The 14,986-nt window shown below is 31.4% G+C and overlaps 1 non-coding gene across 1 annotated transcript; it reads right to left on the bottom strand.

Moving 5' to 3' along the window:
* Positions 1–7,166: 7,166 nt before the first annotated feature.
* Positions 7,167–7,239, bottom strand: TRNAA-CGC (transfer RNA alanine (anticodon CGC)). The gene has a single exon. It is a non-coding gene; the product is annotated as a tRNA-Ala (tRNA).
* Positions 7,240–14,986: the final 7,747 nt, after the last annotated feature.

Raw genomic sequence — 14,986 nt, 5'->3', positions numbered from 1 at the left:
AAGTCACGTCACGTAAGGCCCGATTAAATGAAAAAACTCTCCCAAACATTTTATATATATATATATATTTAGAGTTCGAACTCAAAATCTTTTATTAAAGGTATAGTTATTTTATCCATGCCATCAAAACCTTGGTGGTTACCTCAACTTATTGAAATTGGTAAGTACAGTTGATTGATTAAAAGTATTTTTTTAATATTTAAATCCACTTATGTTAATTCTTTAATGCATAATAAATTTTGAATCTGAATAAAAAGAAGGATCACATTAGATAAATATTTAGTTTAAAACTAACCTGATATTCTAAATGTTAGAAAATAACGTAATAATATAGATGTGATGGGATGGATAAGACTGCTTTATGCACAATCAGAAATTCTGGGTTTGAGGTTATGGCAACAGAGAAATTCTTATTGTGAGGTAAGTTTCATTAAATAATTTTACTTAACACGTATCTGAATTAATCTGATTAAATAATTCTAGATACTTAATTAATTACTAAGCTTAAAAAAAGAAGATTCATGCAATTGATCTGAGCTGGCCGAAATTGGTAAATAACTGTTTTTTAATGTCCAAAGTAGGTAATTAATTGATTAAAATATCATTTAATATTTGTTTTTCTTGTTCTTGGATTTCCACTTATGTTTTATTTCACCTCAGGATTCGAAATATTATAAATTTTATATATTCTTGCAGTCCCAGAATCTTTATTTTCTGTTAGCAGTTCTTTTGGACCATATTCTATTACGAAAAACCAACATTGGAAGTTGTGGGGAAGTAATAAATAAAATTTAATTCTATGTGGTAGATTTTCCAGGGGTATGTTCCCTTTTGTTCTTGCTTCTAGATTTATCTTTTTGACATTCTTGTTTCTTTTAATTATTTAATTCTAGATTTGACATTGTTTTTTTCTATTTGTTTTTGGTGGTGAATGGGATTAAAGTGAGTCATCCGGTCATTTTATGTTTTGCTTTTGCAAATCCTTATCCAATAAAACGCGTAATCTGTTGAAATTAATGTTTCTATTATGCAAATCTTATCAATAAAAATTATAATCTGCCGAAAGTAGCAACTATATGCATTTATTATTATTCTTTAACAAATTTTCCTTGCGTATGACATTAATTTGGCATAATAAAGTATGACTTTTTTTTTTTTTTGGTGTTTTCAAATTGATTATAACACATTGTATAACCTTAAATTCATAGTTATCCTTGATATTACTATGTCTCATATTATCGACAAAGGCAAAATTTTCACTAAAGAGTTTCATCATCTACTGTAATGTGTATATATATGTGTGTATATATATAGAGAGAGGATTGGATATAGATGAGCTCCCTTCCACCCCTCTAACTCCGTCTCAATTCCCAATTAATTGGAGTCAAGTATATTAATCATTCGTGTCCGTTTAGAGGATTGAATAATCAAATGAAAGTGTTATGCTCTATGTTACCCCTATTGAATCCTCCTCTTTTATCTGTTTCACAGTAGACTATAATTTGCATAGTTATAGCTAAATAGTAAAAAGTTATTCACACTCAATCTGATAAAATAGTACAATTTATAAGTATCGGGTGCAAGTAAGTTTTTATTTTTACAGACATAACATCCTTAATATTGAAATGATGCTAAATTTTCGCATGCAAGCTAACATGGAAAAATATCAAATAACCTTGTACAGCTTTTTGAATAAGAATTTAGGAATATTCGAAGAATTGTTTGTAAAAGTTGGAGCCAAATTTCATGTTAGCATATTTGTTCATGAAATGCGGTTAGTGTTACATCCTTTTTTTTTCCAGTTAACGCATGACTTACAAAAGTTTGACTCACACTTAGTGTGTGTCTAATGTTAACATGAGTTTTCCTAATAAACGCAAGTTATATGTGATATAAAGATATAATATGCACTCTCATCATCCTTGTCAATATTAAGGCTACGTTTAATCTCATTTGTGATTAAAACTTCTGTGTTACTATCTTCGATCACAAATATTAGTTGTTTTCGCAAATTGATTTTGTTTTGACGTTTTAAAAAGATCAAATCTAAGGGCCTGTTTGGAAAGCCATCCAGGTAATTGGAATTGGGTATAATCAAGTGTAATTACACAGTTTGGCCTGTTTGTTTGACCAAGTAATTATACAGTTAGGTGGGAATTGAGTGTGATTGAGAGAGTGTAATTACTAGGGGTGTCAATGGTACAGTTCGGGCGGTTATTTTATAAAATTTATACCGTACCAATTTTTCGATTATTTCATTTTGTAGAACTCTTCCTTTCTAGTATTTTTCTTTTTCTTTTCATTTTAGGTTTGGCAGGGTAGGGGTGTTATCTTGTTTAGCTGTACACATTGTGGTCCTATTTGTTAAACAATTTGAGGGTACCACACCTTTTACATGAATAACAAACAAAGATAAGGTTAAAAGAAGGAACTTTTATCTTTTTTTCTACAACTTCAAACATGACAATCCCACATTAGCTTTATTCTAAAATAAAGTACAAGAATTGCCTTGTTACAAACCAAAAGAGTTTACTAATTGCACAAGGCCAAAAGATTGTGTTGCTGCACTCTACACTAAAAGGGGCAGATTAAAGGGTTCCCCCTAGATTAAAGGAATGTTTGTTTAAGCCCTAAGTTTTTGTACTTTGATAAAACCCCAATTTTTAATTTTTCTAATGACATATTTAGTTTATGTCCCTTCGGCCAACCTTAATTACCGACAATAGTCCAAATATACAAAATTTATACACTGATATGTATAGTATACATATAGGATGTGTATATTATATGTATATTGAAATATACAAAACTAATGCTGATTTTTGTAAACTAGATCACCCAAAGGTTGGACTGTAATTTTTTCATCTTGTTATCAGCCTGTCCAGAAAAATATATATATCATTCTCTATCTGAAAATAATTTACCTTAAATAATTTATGTTACCATTAAAAACATGTTATATAATAACATAAATCTCATGCATGCCTAAGATTACAAACAACAACAAAAAAGAAAATTCTTAAACTTTGTAATCAATCAAATTCCACTGTATAAATTGAAAACGAAATGGTTAATTAACAATTCTTATGGAGAGATTTTAGTTGACCAACTAGGCTGAAAGTTCATGAATATTCATGATTCACCTTTGCTACATTTCCAAGTGTCAACTCATAAGTGGTCATATGACTTTAATTAGTCTGATTTAGTCTTAATCAGGAATGACTTATATGGAGTATTTTTTGGAAAGAAATTTTTACACTTTTGGTAGTTGTCAACTGTCATATAGTTGCCACCTTTGCATTAATTATGGCTAACGTGTTGTAACTGAAAAAAACAGTTGGATTTTCGTGAGAATAATGAGATAATCTTCACCCCTCCACTCTTTGACTGTTATATAATAGTTTAGTAATTATCAGCCACGTGAAATCCATCCAACCGCCCCTATGGAAAAGAATAAAGTAAATACTTGTTCAAGAAAAGGCAACTTTCTTTTGGTTTGAATTTAGAAAAGGACTTGGTCAGACATGTAAATGGCGCAACGATTTGCGTTGTGTTGGGTTTTTTGCATGAGTGATGTTAACAGGAAATAAGAGAAATGAAAATATTTAAAAGAAATTGTTTTCCACCTTAAGAACTAATTTTTAAAATTGAATTAGGTTCAAAGTTTTTTTTTAATCATAGTATCAAATTTTTATCCGTCCTAACCAGGCCCTAAACATGTACAACTTGGTTTTAGGAAGATATGGCACTAAAAGTTGTAGAGCTATCCTTTTTCTTTTCATTTTAGGTTTGGCAGGGTTTTATCTTGTTTACCTGTATTATGGTCCTATTTGTTAAACAATAAAACCATAACCAAACCAATTTAAAAGAAGGTTTTTAAATAAAAACCATAACCAAACCAAGTAAAATAATAACCAAAAGGTTTGGTTATTGCAAAAGGCCAAAAGATTTTTCAATTTATGACTAAAAGTGACAATTCAAATATTCTCTCTCTACATTCTTCAAATTTTTTAATTTTTCTTTTTTAGTTTATGTCCTCACTAACCCTAATTACCGGCAGTCCAAATATACAAAATATACAACGGAAAGACATATAGCCGATTATATGTATATTGTAAAATGAAAAGAGATAGTAGAATTTTTACTTTTTATCCTTTTTCATCTTGTTTACGAAAAATATATATATCATTCTCTAGATAATTTACTTAAATAATTTATGTTACATATTCTTTTATAATAACATAAATCTCATGCATGCTTAAAAATAAGTAGACCAAAATTAAATTAATAATTAAAAGGTATAAAATATCTTTAATTATTTATGAAAAGTTAATATTATACATATAAATAATTATAAATTTTATGTATATAATTATCATTGGTCATATTATTTATTAGTTATTTTTTACTATAACCATAACCAAACCAAATATTATCGGTTTTTCAAATTTAAAACCAAACCAAACCAAACCAAACCAAACCAAATGTCGGATTTTTTTTTATTCGGTTTGGTTAAATTTTTGACTTGGTTTTGGTTTTAACCAAAAGCCACGTGAAATCCATCCAGTCTTTCATATCGAAAAGAATAAAGTAAATACGTGTTCAAGTGCTATAATTTAGACACTTCCATCGTAAATGGCGCAACGATTTGCGAGCGGACAATTGATGTTAAGAAATGGTAAGATATGGGAAGAGTTTTCCACCTTAAGATATCCCTATTACTTGAAAGAATGGAATCTCAAAAAGGTCTGCCAGAATTTACTCGATATTGAATTTTCATATTATATTATTCACGCTTCAATTAGTAGTCTGATCGTGCATGGGTGTATTGAATTCCCACATAGGTTATTTAGGGATGAAAATATCTCTTTATATGGTCTATGAAATCCTCACATCGTGAGCTAACATTTCATGTCGAGTTAGCCCCAATGTCCTCCCCACCCCCCACCCCCTCTTTTTTTTTAATCAGTTCAAGATTTGTACTTTATGGCTTCGAATCGTAATTATACCAAAACTCATTTGAATTATTAAGTTTGAAATCTATCATTTGTACTTGTTTAAAAAGTATTTTGACATATACGCAGTGTTCGAACCAAAGCTATTGAGTTCAAATGTATCCATACCTTGTATTCTACATTTGTTCTTGAGCTTAAAATCGCTGTTTAAGAGTGAGAGAACCATATTCATCCCACCACACCTTTTGGTGTGTTTTATCCTTTCCGTCATCCAACAATTAATTTATATGGAATGATATCTTAGTAATAAATTATTTTCACCCGATCTTTGACGTATATTTTCACTTTAATTTGTAATTTTCGTAATTAAATTATTTGGTTTAGTGTCTTTCGAGAACTTTGCCTCTTATATCTCACTTTCGAAAAAGAGTTTAAATATAGAGATGTTCACCTAACTTCATAACTAGAATAACTACTAGAGGCAACCGACCTAACTTCCTAATTGGACCACGAATATTACATGTAAGAAGGAACAAAAGAAATTAGAGGATTAATGTGGACTGTGGAGTATGAGCTAACTTTAAGGATTCAATATAATTAATACAAAAATTAGTCTTACACCGACGATTGATTGAAAAAGAGCCATTTTGTTGATTCATTAATTACTTCTGAGAATGAAGACAAAAACAAATCTATTTTTTAATCAGAAAACTTGGTATATTACTACTATGTGACGATATAAAGAATTAATCCCCTATTTATGATGCATTTACAAATGTGTGTAACTACATAAGTTGTGATTTATAATATTTTTTATGTAATTCTAAATACATAAAGCTTATAAAAGAAAAGATCAAGATTTTTTTTTTTTACGTATATGTATTTCTTTTTAAGATTTACGTTATGCACACTGCGACAATGCAATGAACTTTTCATATCTTTGCTATCCAAAATTTAACCTGCTAAAATAAATCACTGTTGGTTATTTTAGTGATCAATCAATGTTATTAAATATTCCCTCCGTTGTAATTTATGTGAACCTTTTCGGCGTACGAGAGTCAAACTTTATAACTTTGATCGTAAGTTTTGGCAGACATTTTTCAAGTTTGTAAAAATAAAATTTATATATTTAGAAATTACATAAAAAGTACTTTAAGTCATGATAATTTATAATTCAAATAATTTAGTAAAAAGGTGAAAAAAAGGTGGTCAAAGAACCACTCTCGTAGACTCCACAAATAGTAATAGATTCACATAGATTGAAACAGAGGTGGTATATTTATTTGCATTTACCTTTTAAATAGTTTAATTGTATAAACATATTTTACCCCATTAATGCAATAACTTAAACTATAGTGAATGGCCAGAACTCCAAAACGCGGTCATATAAAAGAGTATAGTAAAAGAAAATTAAAAGAGAAGATTATTGATTATAGCCTAAGTTTTATTTGTTGGAACAGTCTGTTTTTTATTAAATTTATTCAATATGATCAAGTGAAGTAACTTTTGTCTCACTTTCTTCAGAATTCCTTTTTTTATTCATTACGTATAGTCAATGCTAAACATCACATTAAGACTTGAAGAGTCAGTATAATACGAGGAACTTTTTGAAGTCAACAAACTCATTTAACAGTTTTGTTGATGTGAGACGAATGGCAACAAAAGGATATAAATACGTACGTATATTGTAAAATTTCTTTTATACTATATAGTTTAACTTGTGACAACAGTTTAGATATCAGTTTACCAAATTACCAATTAATATTTCTCCTAAGAAGTTTTACCGGTAAATATCTCATAAAAGATTTGATTGTGCAAATATTTTTCTTTGTTAATTTATAGAGCCTAAACTCATGATTAAGCTAATTAACAAACTTAAGCTAAGATTCACTTCATGAAAGTCAATGGCATAGCTACAAAGAGTGTGAAGGTATTCAATTTGAAAATTATATTGACCATATAAAATTATATTATGTATACAAGTCAATGGTCAAAACCTCTCTTATTTTCCTTCAATTTTAGGACAATCCTTAATTGAATTCTAGCTAAAGTTGTAAAGGCCCTTTGCAAACACTAATGTTTGGACATTGTGATTTGAGTTTAACATAATAATTTTTTTTTCTTAGGTCAGTGAAATTTTATACTTATTTGCTATGGACCCACCAAAATAGGACCAAAATGATTCTAAAAAAAAGTGCAAAAAAGAAAGGATGGAGGTGCGGGGAATCGAACCCCGTGCCTCTCGCATGCGAAGCGAGCGCTCTACCATATGAGCTACACCCCCATTTCGTACATTGATTTTAGTCGATAGATTTATGTACACGTTATATCTAGTTATTTGCAATTCTTGGCACCTATCTATTGGTAAAATTTTACGTGCATTATTTACCTTATAAAAGTATTTGATTGAAAATTTTGTGGTAGTAGAAAGGTTACCTGCTAGCACAAAGTTATCCTTGTTCAAACAGAGTCATGTTAAAAAATTACACTATGTATATAGATCAATTTCTATAAAATGTATAATATACTACTACATAAATTAAAGGCAAAAGCGCTTGGGACCCCCCTGAACTTGCAACTTTTTATATAGACACCTAAACTATGCGGAGGATTAAAAACCCCCCCGAACTTGCAACTTTAAGTGCCCACACCCCGCTGTCCACACCCTTACCGTGTAAACACGCGCCGTATACGGTGTAAAAAATGCTACATACGTATATATCCACGTAGATAATTACAACCCGACCCAAGTTACCCATTTATTTTAACTTTAAACTAAACATTGATTTAAACCTCTTTTTTATCTCGTCAAAATTTCAACCCTCACCGATGGTTTGTCTCCTTCATGTTCTCTGAAAGCACGTTTCATTGTCCATTACATTTGTTCTTTATATAGGGGGAGTGAGTAGATTCATTTCTCCTCCACCAATGAGCTAATCTAATAAATAATTAACTTTCATAAGGAGCCCAAACAATAAGCATTTATGGCTAATCATTTTCTTTTGTTATTTCCTCTATCGTGATGCTTTCCTTTCCAAAATACTCAACCTTCAACCCGAAAATCACCACGCATCAATGTATTAAGTTTTCCTAATACTAATAACCAAACAATACGAATATAAGAAACATATGATCATAACTAAAAATATTTTAGTTACAACTAAAAGTTCAATAACTAAACATAACTAAAAGTCAGCCCTTAGTTTAGTAACTAAACATAACTAAAAGATCATGTCATATCCGGTAAATATTGTTCTAAGATATTGCTTCTAAGAAAGTATCCTCGTGTTTTAATCTTCTTAAATCCAACTCACATGCTTAATCTCGGTTTACAAATTAACAACAATTAACATAAAGATGAATTCTAATCACTTGAGACAAGAACCCAAGCGATATGTCCAACTTAACGGAATATAAGTACTAGATTTTTTTCGAATACGAGCTATTAAATTTAAAGTAACCATAAAACTTTGCGTCCATGACTTTTCAGTTATATCCCAAAGAAATTAACAAATCAATATTCCGATTCGTGTGGATCCTCGTATATATACTTCAAAACCTAACAATAAATTGTTCGATTAAGCGAATAGTAGTTAGTATCTCACGTTAATGACAATGGGTTCGTGCCTCCGTGGTGTTTAACAATTAACATTAACCCATAATTAGTCTAGTATTATAAATCATTGGTTCAAAGATTAATAAAGGAAGAAAATTGATGGCAAAGAAGGAAGAAATTTAATGGAGGTTGAAATTTCTAATATATGGGGAGGAGAAAGGGGTGGGTGTATAAATAGGAAGAGAATAGAGAGAGAGAGACGTTGGGAAGGAAAATATTAAAGGAAAATGGTTATTTTAAGCTTTTAACCGTTGGGGTCCGAGTGGACAAAAAATGACCCCTCACGCGCCAATGAACATTTGAAGTCACCTTAGCCATGTGGACAAAACGCATAAAGTTGCAGGATTCGGGGGGTTTTAATCCTCCGCATTAAATAAAAAGTTGCAAGTTCAGGGGGGTCCCAAGCGCTTTTGCCTAAATTAAATTTTATTGATTTCTTTCTGTGTATAATTCTTTATATTTTGAATTTTTTTAGTGTACAATTCCGTCACCTATAAGCAACTACATAACGCATGATAACAGTAATTGAGTTACCAATCATATTTCTTAGTTTAGTTATGATCATGTCATATGGTATTGTTCTAGTATTGCTTCAATATCCCGTGTTTTCAAATCCTACTGTTCCAAATATATTGACATAATAGTCGACCAAGTAACATACAAGATTTTCTAACAGAGACGTATACGGCACAAATTTTCAGTTTGTCTAAAACCGACTCTCCTTAGGAAAGTAAAAGAATTGTACATGCATGTTTTCCTTATCGTTTCCCACTACATTACTATATACTCCGTATAACTTAGGGTTGGGGGTGGGTTTGGGGGGGGGGGGTGCAGGGGAGTGGCAAAATATACAGATTATACTTAGTCAAAATGACGGTCATTAAATCGCTCGGATTTTATTTTAGCGGAGATAGATTGAGTCAAGATGAGCTAAATAATGGGTCAGTGAACCCGTTCAACTCTTACCAAGTTTTATAGCCTGTTTAGTCGAACTTTTAAAATCTGTTGTTTTTTGATAAGTGCTTTTGAAGGGTAGCAATTTGTAGCTGGCTAAACAATTCGAAAGTACTTTTACCAAGAATATTGGAGGTAATTTGTGCTTAGCCAACGTTCTAAAAGTACTTGTGGGGAAAAGTTATTCTTATCAGCTTCAGAAAAACAGTTTCTGCTACTATTCAAAAATATTTATTTATTTCCTTAATTTTTGGCCAAACACCTCAATTCTATAAAATAAGCACTTTTTTTTTATAAATAAATAAAAGGATTTGGCTCCAAAAACTTGGCTAAACGCACTATTAATTTCTTGGTTTGTTTCAGTTATCATTCAAAACTAACATAACCCTTTTTTTTTTTTTTTTGATTATATATAACATATCAAATAAATATTTTTTTAAAATATTTTGTCAAGATTCCTCACAAGTTAATTCGGATTAAATATTCAGTTCAAATCAGTCCAATTTTTAGATAGGCTGAATAAAAACAAAACGAGCTAAACCAATAAATAGATTAGTCATTAACGGATCAAACTTGAACGGATTGAGTGGATCATGCATTCTTATGCTGATTTTGCTTCCTCCAATATAACCTTCTAGTTCAATAAAGATAATCAGCGGCAAGGAGCATATTCACTCAACCTGTATTCAGCCCATGAGGTAAATCCAGCCCACATACAGCCAATCCAATATTCAGTCCACAAGGAAATCCAGCCCTCTAGAGATCGACTTGGCTAGGAGCAACCTTAACAAACATTACACGATCCAATGATGAAACTTCGAAACTCAAGACAGATAATGAGCCTTTTGCTAGAGAACAGTTAACAAGCAAAAGCATTTTTCTTCTTCCTTACGGATTTAATAAAATGAATCTGCATGGAAGTACAAAGAAAAATTCCAAAGCACCAAGCGTGTTTTGCTAGAAAAATATAAAATTTTCACTTAGATACCTCAACTAATGTCATAATTTATTGGATACTGTACATCTTTTCAAATATGTCTTTTAGACACATTTTACTGACATGGCAGATTAAGTGAGTCCTCTCCGCCCCCGACCTCCACCTAACAATAATTGAGTGCGTTTTGCCAGAAAATATGAAATTTTCATTGGGAAATATATAAATTTTGGTCATTTCCAGTAACTACTACTCCTCTCAAACCCATGCTGGATTTCAAACATCATAAATCTTCTTATTTATTCAAATGTCATAAGTGGCCATTTTTCAAAGTCATACTAGATGCAACACATGCAAATCTCCCTTAAGCCACAACATATATCATTTTTTTGCGCCGATTGGCCTTCAAAGGCACTCGTTTTTAATTTTTGCTCATCGCTTAAAAGTAGTTGATACCAGATTACGGGTTTGAACCCCAACAATTAAAAAAAAAAAAAAAATCGCAAGGCAATATGCTTTGCAAAAAGTCTGTCTTATGCGCCAGAGTTTTCCTTAAAGCATATCTAAAGTCTTCATTATGCGGCAGACATTGCCTTAAGGCATAACTAAATGTTTGCCTTATAAGGCAAAAATCCGTCGTTTCACAGAACTTTTAGTTATCTTTAAGGCAAAGTTTGCCGCATGCAGACTTTTCATGGCTCTTCTTACATTTTTATTTTATTTTTATGACTAAGCCAGAGTTCGAACCCAGAATCTCGAGTATTTTAGGTGAAGGAAAAAAATTAAAGACCAACAATTTGAGGGGAAAAAATTAAAGACCACCCCAAAGAAGGGTAATCGGGCAAAATTGCCCTACATATATTGAAAGCAATGAGTTAGGCGCCTTTCTCTTGGTATTCACGTACTAACATATTACCTATTGAATACTTTATGTTGTCAGATTCACGCACTAAATTAACAATAGTATCATAGTTTTATTGTGTCATGCATTTTTCACTTTGGTGAAAATACTCGGTGCGAGTAAATTTTTACACATAACTCTCCCCCTCCCCGCACTTCGCTTTAAGCCACTTGGGTTTGGACACCTATATGACCAAATTGGCCTCATAATATACCAAAAAAGTATTAGCAGATTGCTCAGTTATAAACTAGAGAATTAATTCTTTGATCCGAGTAGCTAATCCATGTCTAGTGCTATTTGAAAGCCCATTTAAATGGTAACTGTCCACCAACCACAACACAAGGTTTCTCAATTTAAACAACAGACAACACTCTACAAGTTGTACTATGCTTGTGGTATTTAGTTGAAGACCTCTTATATTGTTTTACCTTTTTTTAAAAGGTCAAATGACATAAAAAACATTATTTTAAAGATCACTAATCGCATGAAACTTATCATTGACACCATCTCATGTATATAAACGCAAATGAGTTGTATAAAATGCTATTAGTATGAGCTTAGGGAGAAGCAAAAGTAGAATTGACCAATTTAGTTGCAATTGATCTTCCCACTGGGAACAATAAAAAGTTCAAGAAAGTTGTAGCTCAGTATTTCAGTACAAATTATTGTGGTGATTCGAGTAACAGTAAACTAAATGTAAAGTTTCTACTTGCCTATGGAAAAAGTGGCATTCGATCTATTCTGATAATTATGAGTTTGCTACTCTTCATGCCTATTTAATGGCAATTAAAGTTAAGGCAAAATATTCCGTTAACAATATCAAGCAATCATGCCAGCAGAGTGACTTGTTTGATATTGATGCATAGTTATTATCCTCAGTGATGAACAAAACAGATGACGAGTTTGATAAAGAAAAAAAGAAAAAATGCATATATAGTTAATATATCTTGTATATCAAGGTGAGAAGTTATATATGTTACCTTCCAACCACAACAGCTTTCTTCCATGCTGAAATATTGTTCTCTTATTCTCTTTTGTTACCTTGCAATTTATTTTTCTTTCCTGGTGCCTGGTGATTTTTTTTTTATTGATTCCTTTGAGTGATTTTCTTTGCTCAACTATATTTTTTAATGGAAACCCAAAAACACATTTCAAATTTAATGTTTGGATAATGATTTGAGGATAAACTACAAAACAAAATGGCAAAGCTAAATATCATGCAGTTTAATTTAAAAATGTTGGTGCACCCACTCTTTGGAAAAAAAAAAATTACTTACTACTTTATAAGTTTGAATATCCTGAGCCATTATTCTGGCTACGCCACTGAAAAGGCCAACCACCCACAGTTATCTGGGGTACAGATTCAGAGGAAGAGGTAGAATAACTGTGAAGAGAAAACTTAGATGTGGGCAGATTTATACGTCTTTTTCTTTTTTCCGCAAATAGGTAGATGTTTAGATGCAGTGAGTTAACTTATTGGTCCTTGTTTTTTAATACCAGTAATATTTTCCCTATTCTTTTAGACTTTGGAGTACCTTATTAATCAAATTATTCTATTATTATTAAATTTTGCATTTAGTATTGCTTTGGTTTAGGAGTGTTATTACTGTCGAATTCTATTTGTTATACCTTTTTCCTCAGATTAGTTCAATTTATTTATAGCTAATAATCCTACATACAGTTGTTGCCCTATATTATCTCATATCAAGTTCAACTGATATACTATGCTCTTGGCCTAATTACAATTGAAAATCTTGAAAAGCCAATATAAATAGAGTAGTCAAAGGCTCAAATATTCAAATATAAATACCTTGTATACTAATATATCGCTGGCTTTTCAAGTTTTATAATTAGGCCAAGAGCATGGGATATCAGCTAAACTTGAATATGAGATAATATGGAATAGCAGCAAACGTATGTAGGATTAATAGCTGTAAATAAATTGAACTAATTAATCAAAGAAGAAAGGTATAACAAATAAAATTGAACAGAAATAACACTCCTAACCCAAAGCAATATTAAATGCAGAACTTAATGATAATAAAATAAGTTGATTAATAAGATACTCCAATGTCTAAAAGAATGGGGAAGATATTGCTAATATTTTAAAAAAAAAGGAGGACCGGTAACTCACTTCATCTAAATCTTTACCTATTTGCCAAAACCTGCTTCTAATTATGTGAAGTGAAGATGGATAGCCTCAGTGTTTTAGAAGGCAGGGCCGCGAGGTGAGGCGTTTTACGCATTACGGGGCGAGGCGTAAGCCCCGAGACATGGGGTGTAAGTCTCATGGATCTACAGGGCGTATGTCTTATGTATCTTCAATTTTATAATTTTATTAATAAAAAATAAGCAAATGTAAAATTTTCATTAAAATTCTGCAAATAAATCAAACAAATCACCAATAATATGAAAATAATTATTATTTGAGAAAGGTAACAACACGAAAATGATAATAGTCTAGATATCTTTAAAATGAAATCTTCATTCACTTCATCATCAATCTCCAGATCTGTTTGTCCTTCCAACATCAACTAATATTTCCACTGACTTTTATTATTTATATATTCAAAGAAGGAGAAGGGCGGAAAGTGTAAGAGCAATGACAAAAAATGCATGAAGTTGCTTCAGGAACATAGTGCTATGAAATCTATATCATATCAATTTCAAACATAATCATAAAAAAAAAAAAACTATTTATAACAATGTTATTTTCTATGAGAGTTGCTTTATTTATTTATATATTTTAAGAAAAATCATTACAACATGATAACATAAAGTATAAATATCATTACACCACTATAAAAAATTATAATCTATAGCACAAATACTTTTAAAACAATAAAAATTAAATTTAACGCCTGGGGCGTACGCCTTTAAGCTCGGGGCTTACACTTTTGCACCTGGACTTACACCTTATGGATCTACGCTTTTCATTTGCGTCCCGAAGCGTTTTTGGTACGCCTCGCCCCAGGGTTCGTCCCGAAACTCGCCCCTAAAACGCCTCTGAAAACACTGGATAGCCTTATAAAGGGTGAAGGGGAAGGGGAAGGGGTTGATTTTGGCTTTGCCATGAAAAAAAAGAGAAAGGAAGAAGGGCGTGTAATACAGTAATTTGGTTAATCATGCATATAAGCTAGTCTAACTAACACAATTGAGATAAGAGAAAGGAAGAAGGCATGTGTACTCCACATTTTTGGTCTTCATCACCAGTGTTTGCAATAAACACCACATAAACTTTAGTTTCAGAATGCCAGTTTCTTGATTATTTTCTTTTATCATTTTCTTTCTTAAATCAATTGTCATAAGTGGCTATTTTTCCAAACCCATACCAAATGCAACACATATTGAAAAGCAATCAGTTAGGCACCTTTCACTTGGTATTCTCACGTACAAACATATGACCTATTGAATATTTATATTGTCAGATTCATGCACTAAATTAGCATAAGTATCATAGTTCTATTGTGTCATGCATTTATTCCTTTTGTGTAAACACTCAATGCAGGTAAATTTTCACCTAGAAGCCTTCGCCCCGACCCACCCACACCCGTGCTGGGACTTTAAGCCAATCGGGTTTGGACACCTATATTGACCAAATTGGCCTTATAATATACCAAAGAAAG

The sequence above is a fragment of the Lycium ferocissimum genome, chromosome 9 (assembly GCF_029784015.1).
Source record: "Lycium ferocissimum isolate CSIRO_LF1 chromosome 9, AGI_CSIRO_Lferr_CH_V1, whole genome shotgun sequence".
NCBI classification, from domain to species: domain Eukaryota; kingdom Viridiplantae; phylum Streptophyta; class Magnoliopsida; order Solanales; family Solanaceae; genus Lycium; species Lycium ferocissimum.
This window is presented reverse-complemented; position numbering and strand designations above follow the sequence as displayed.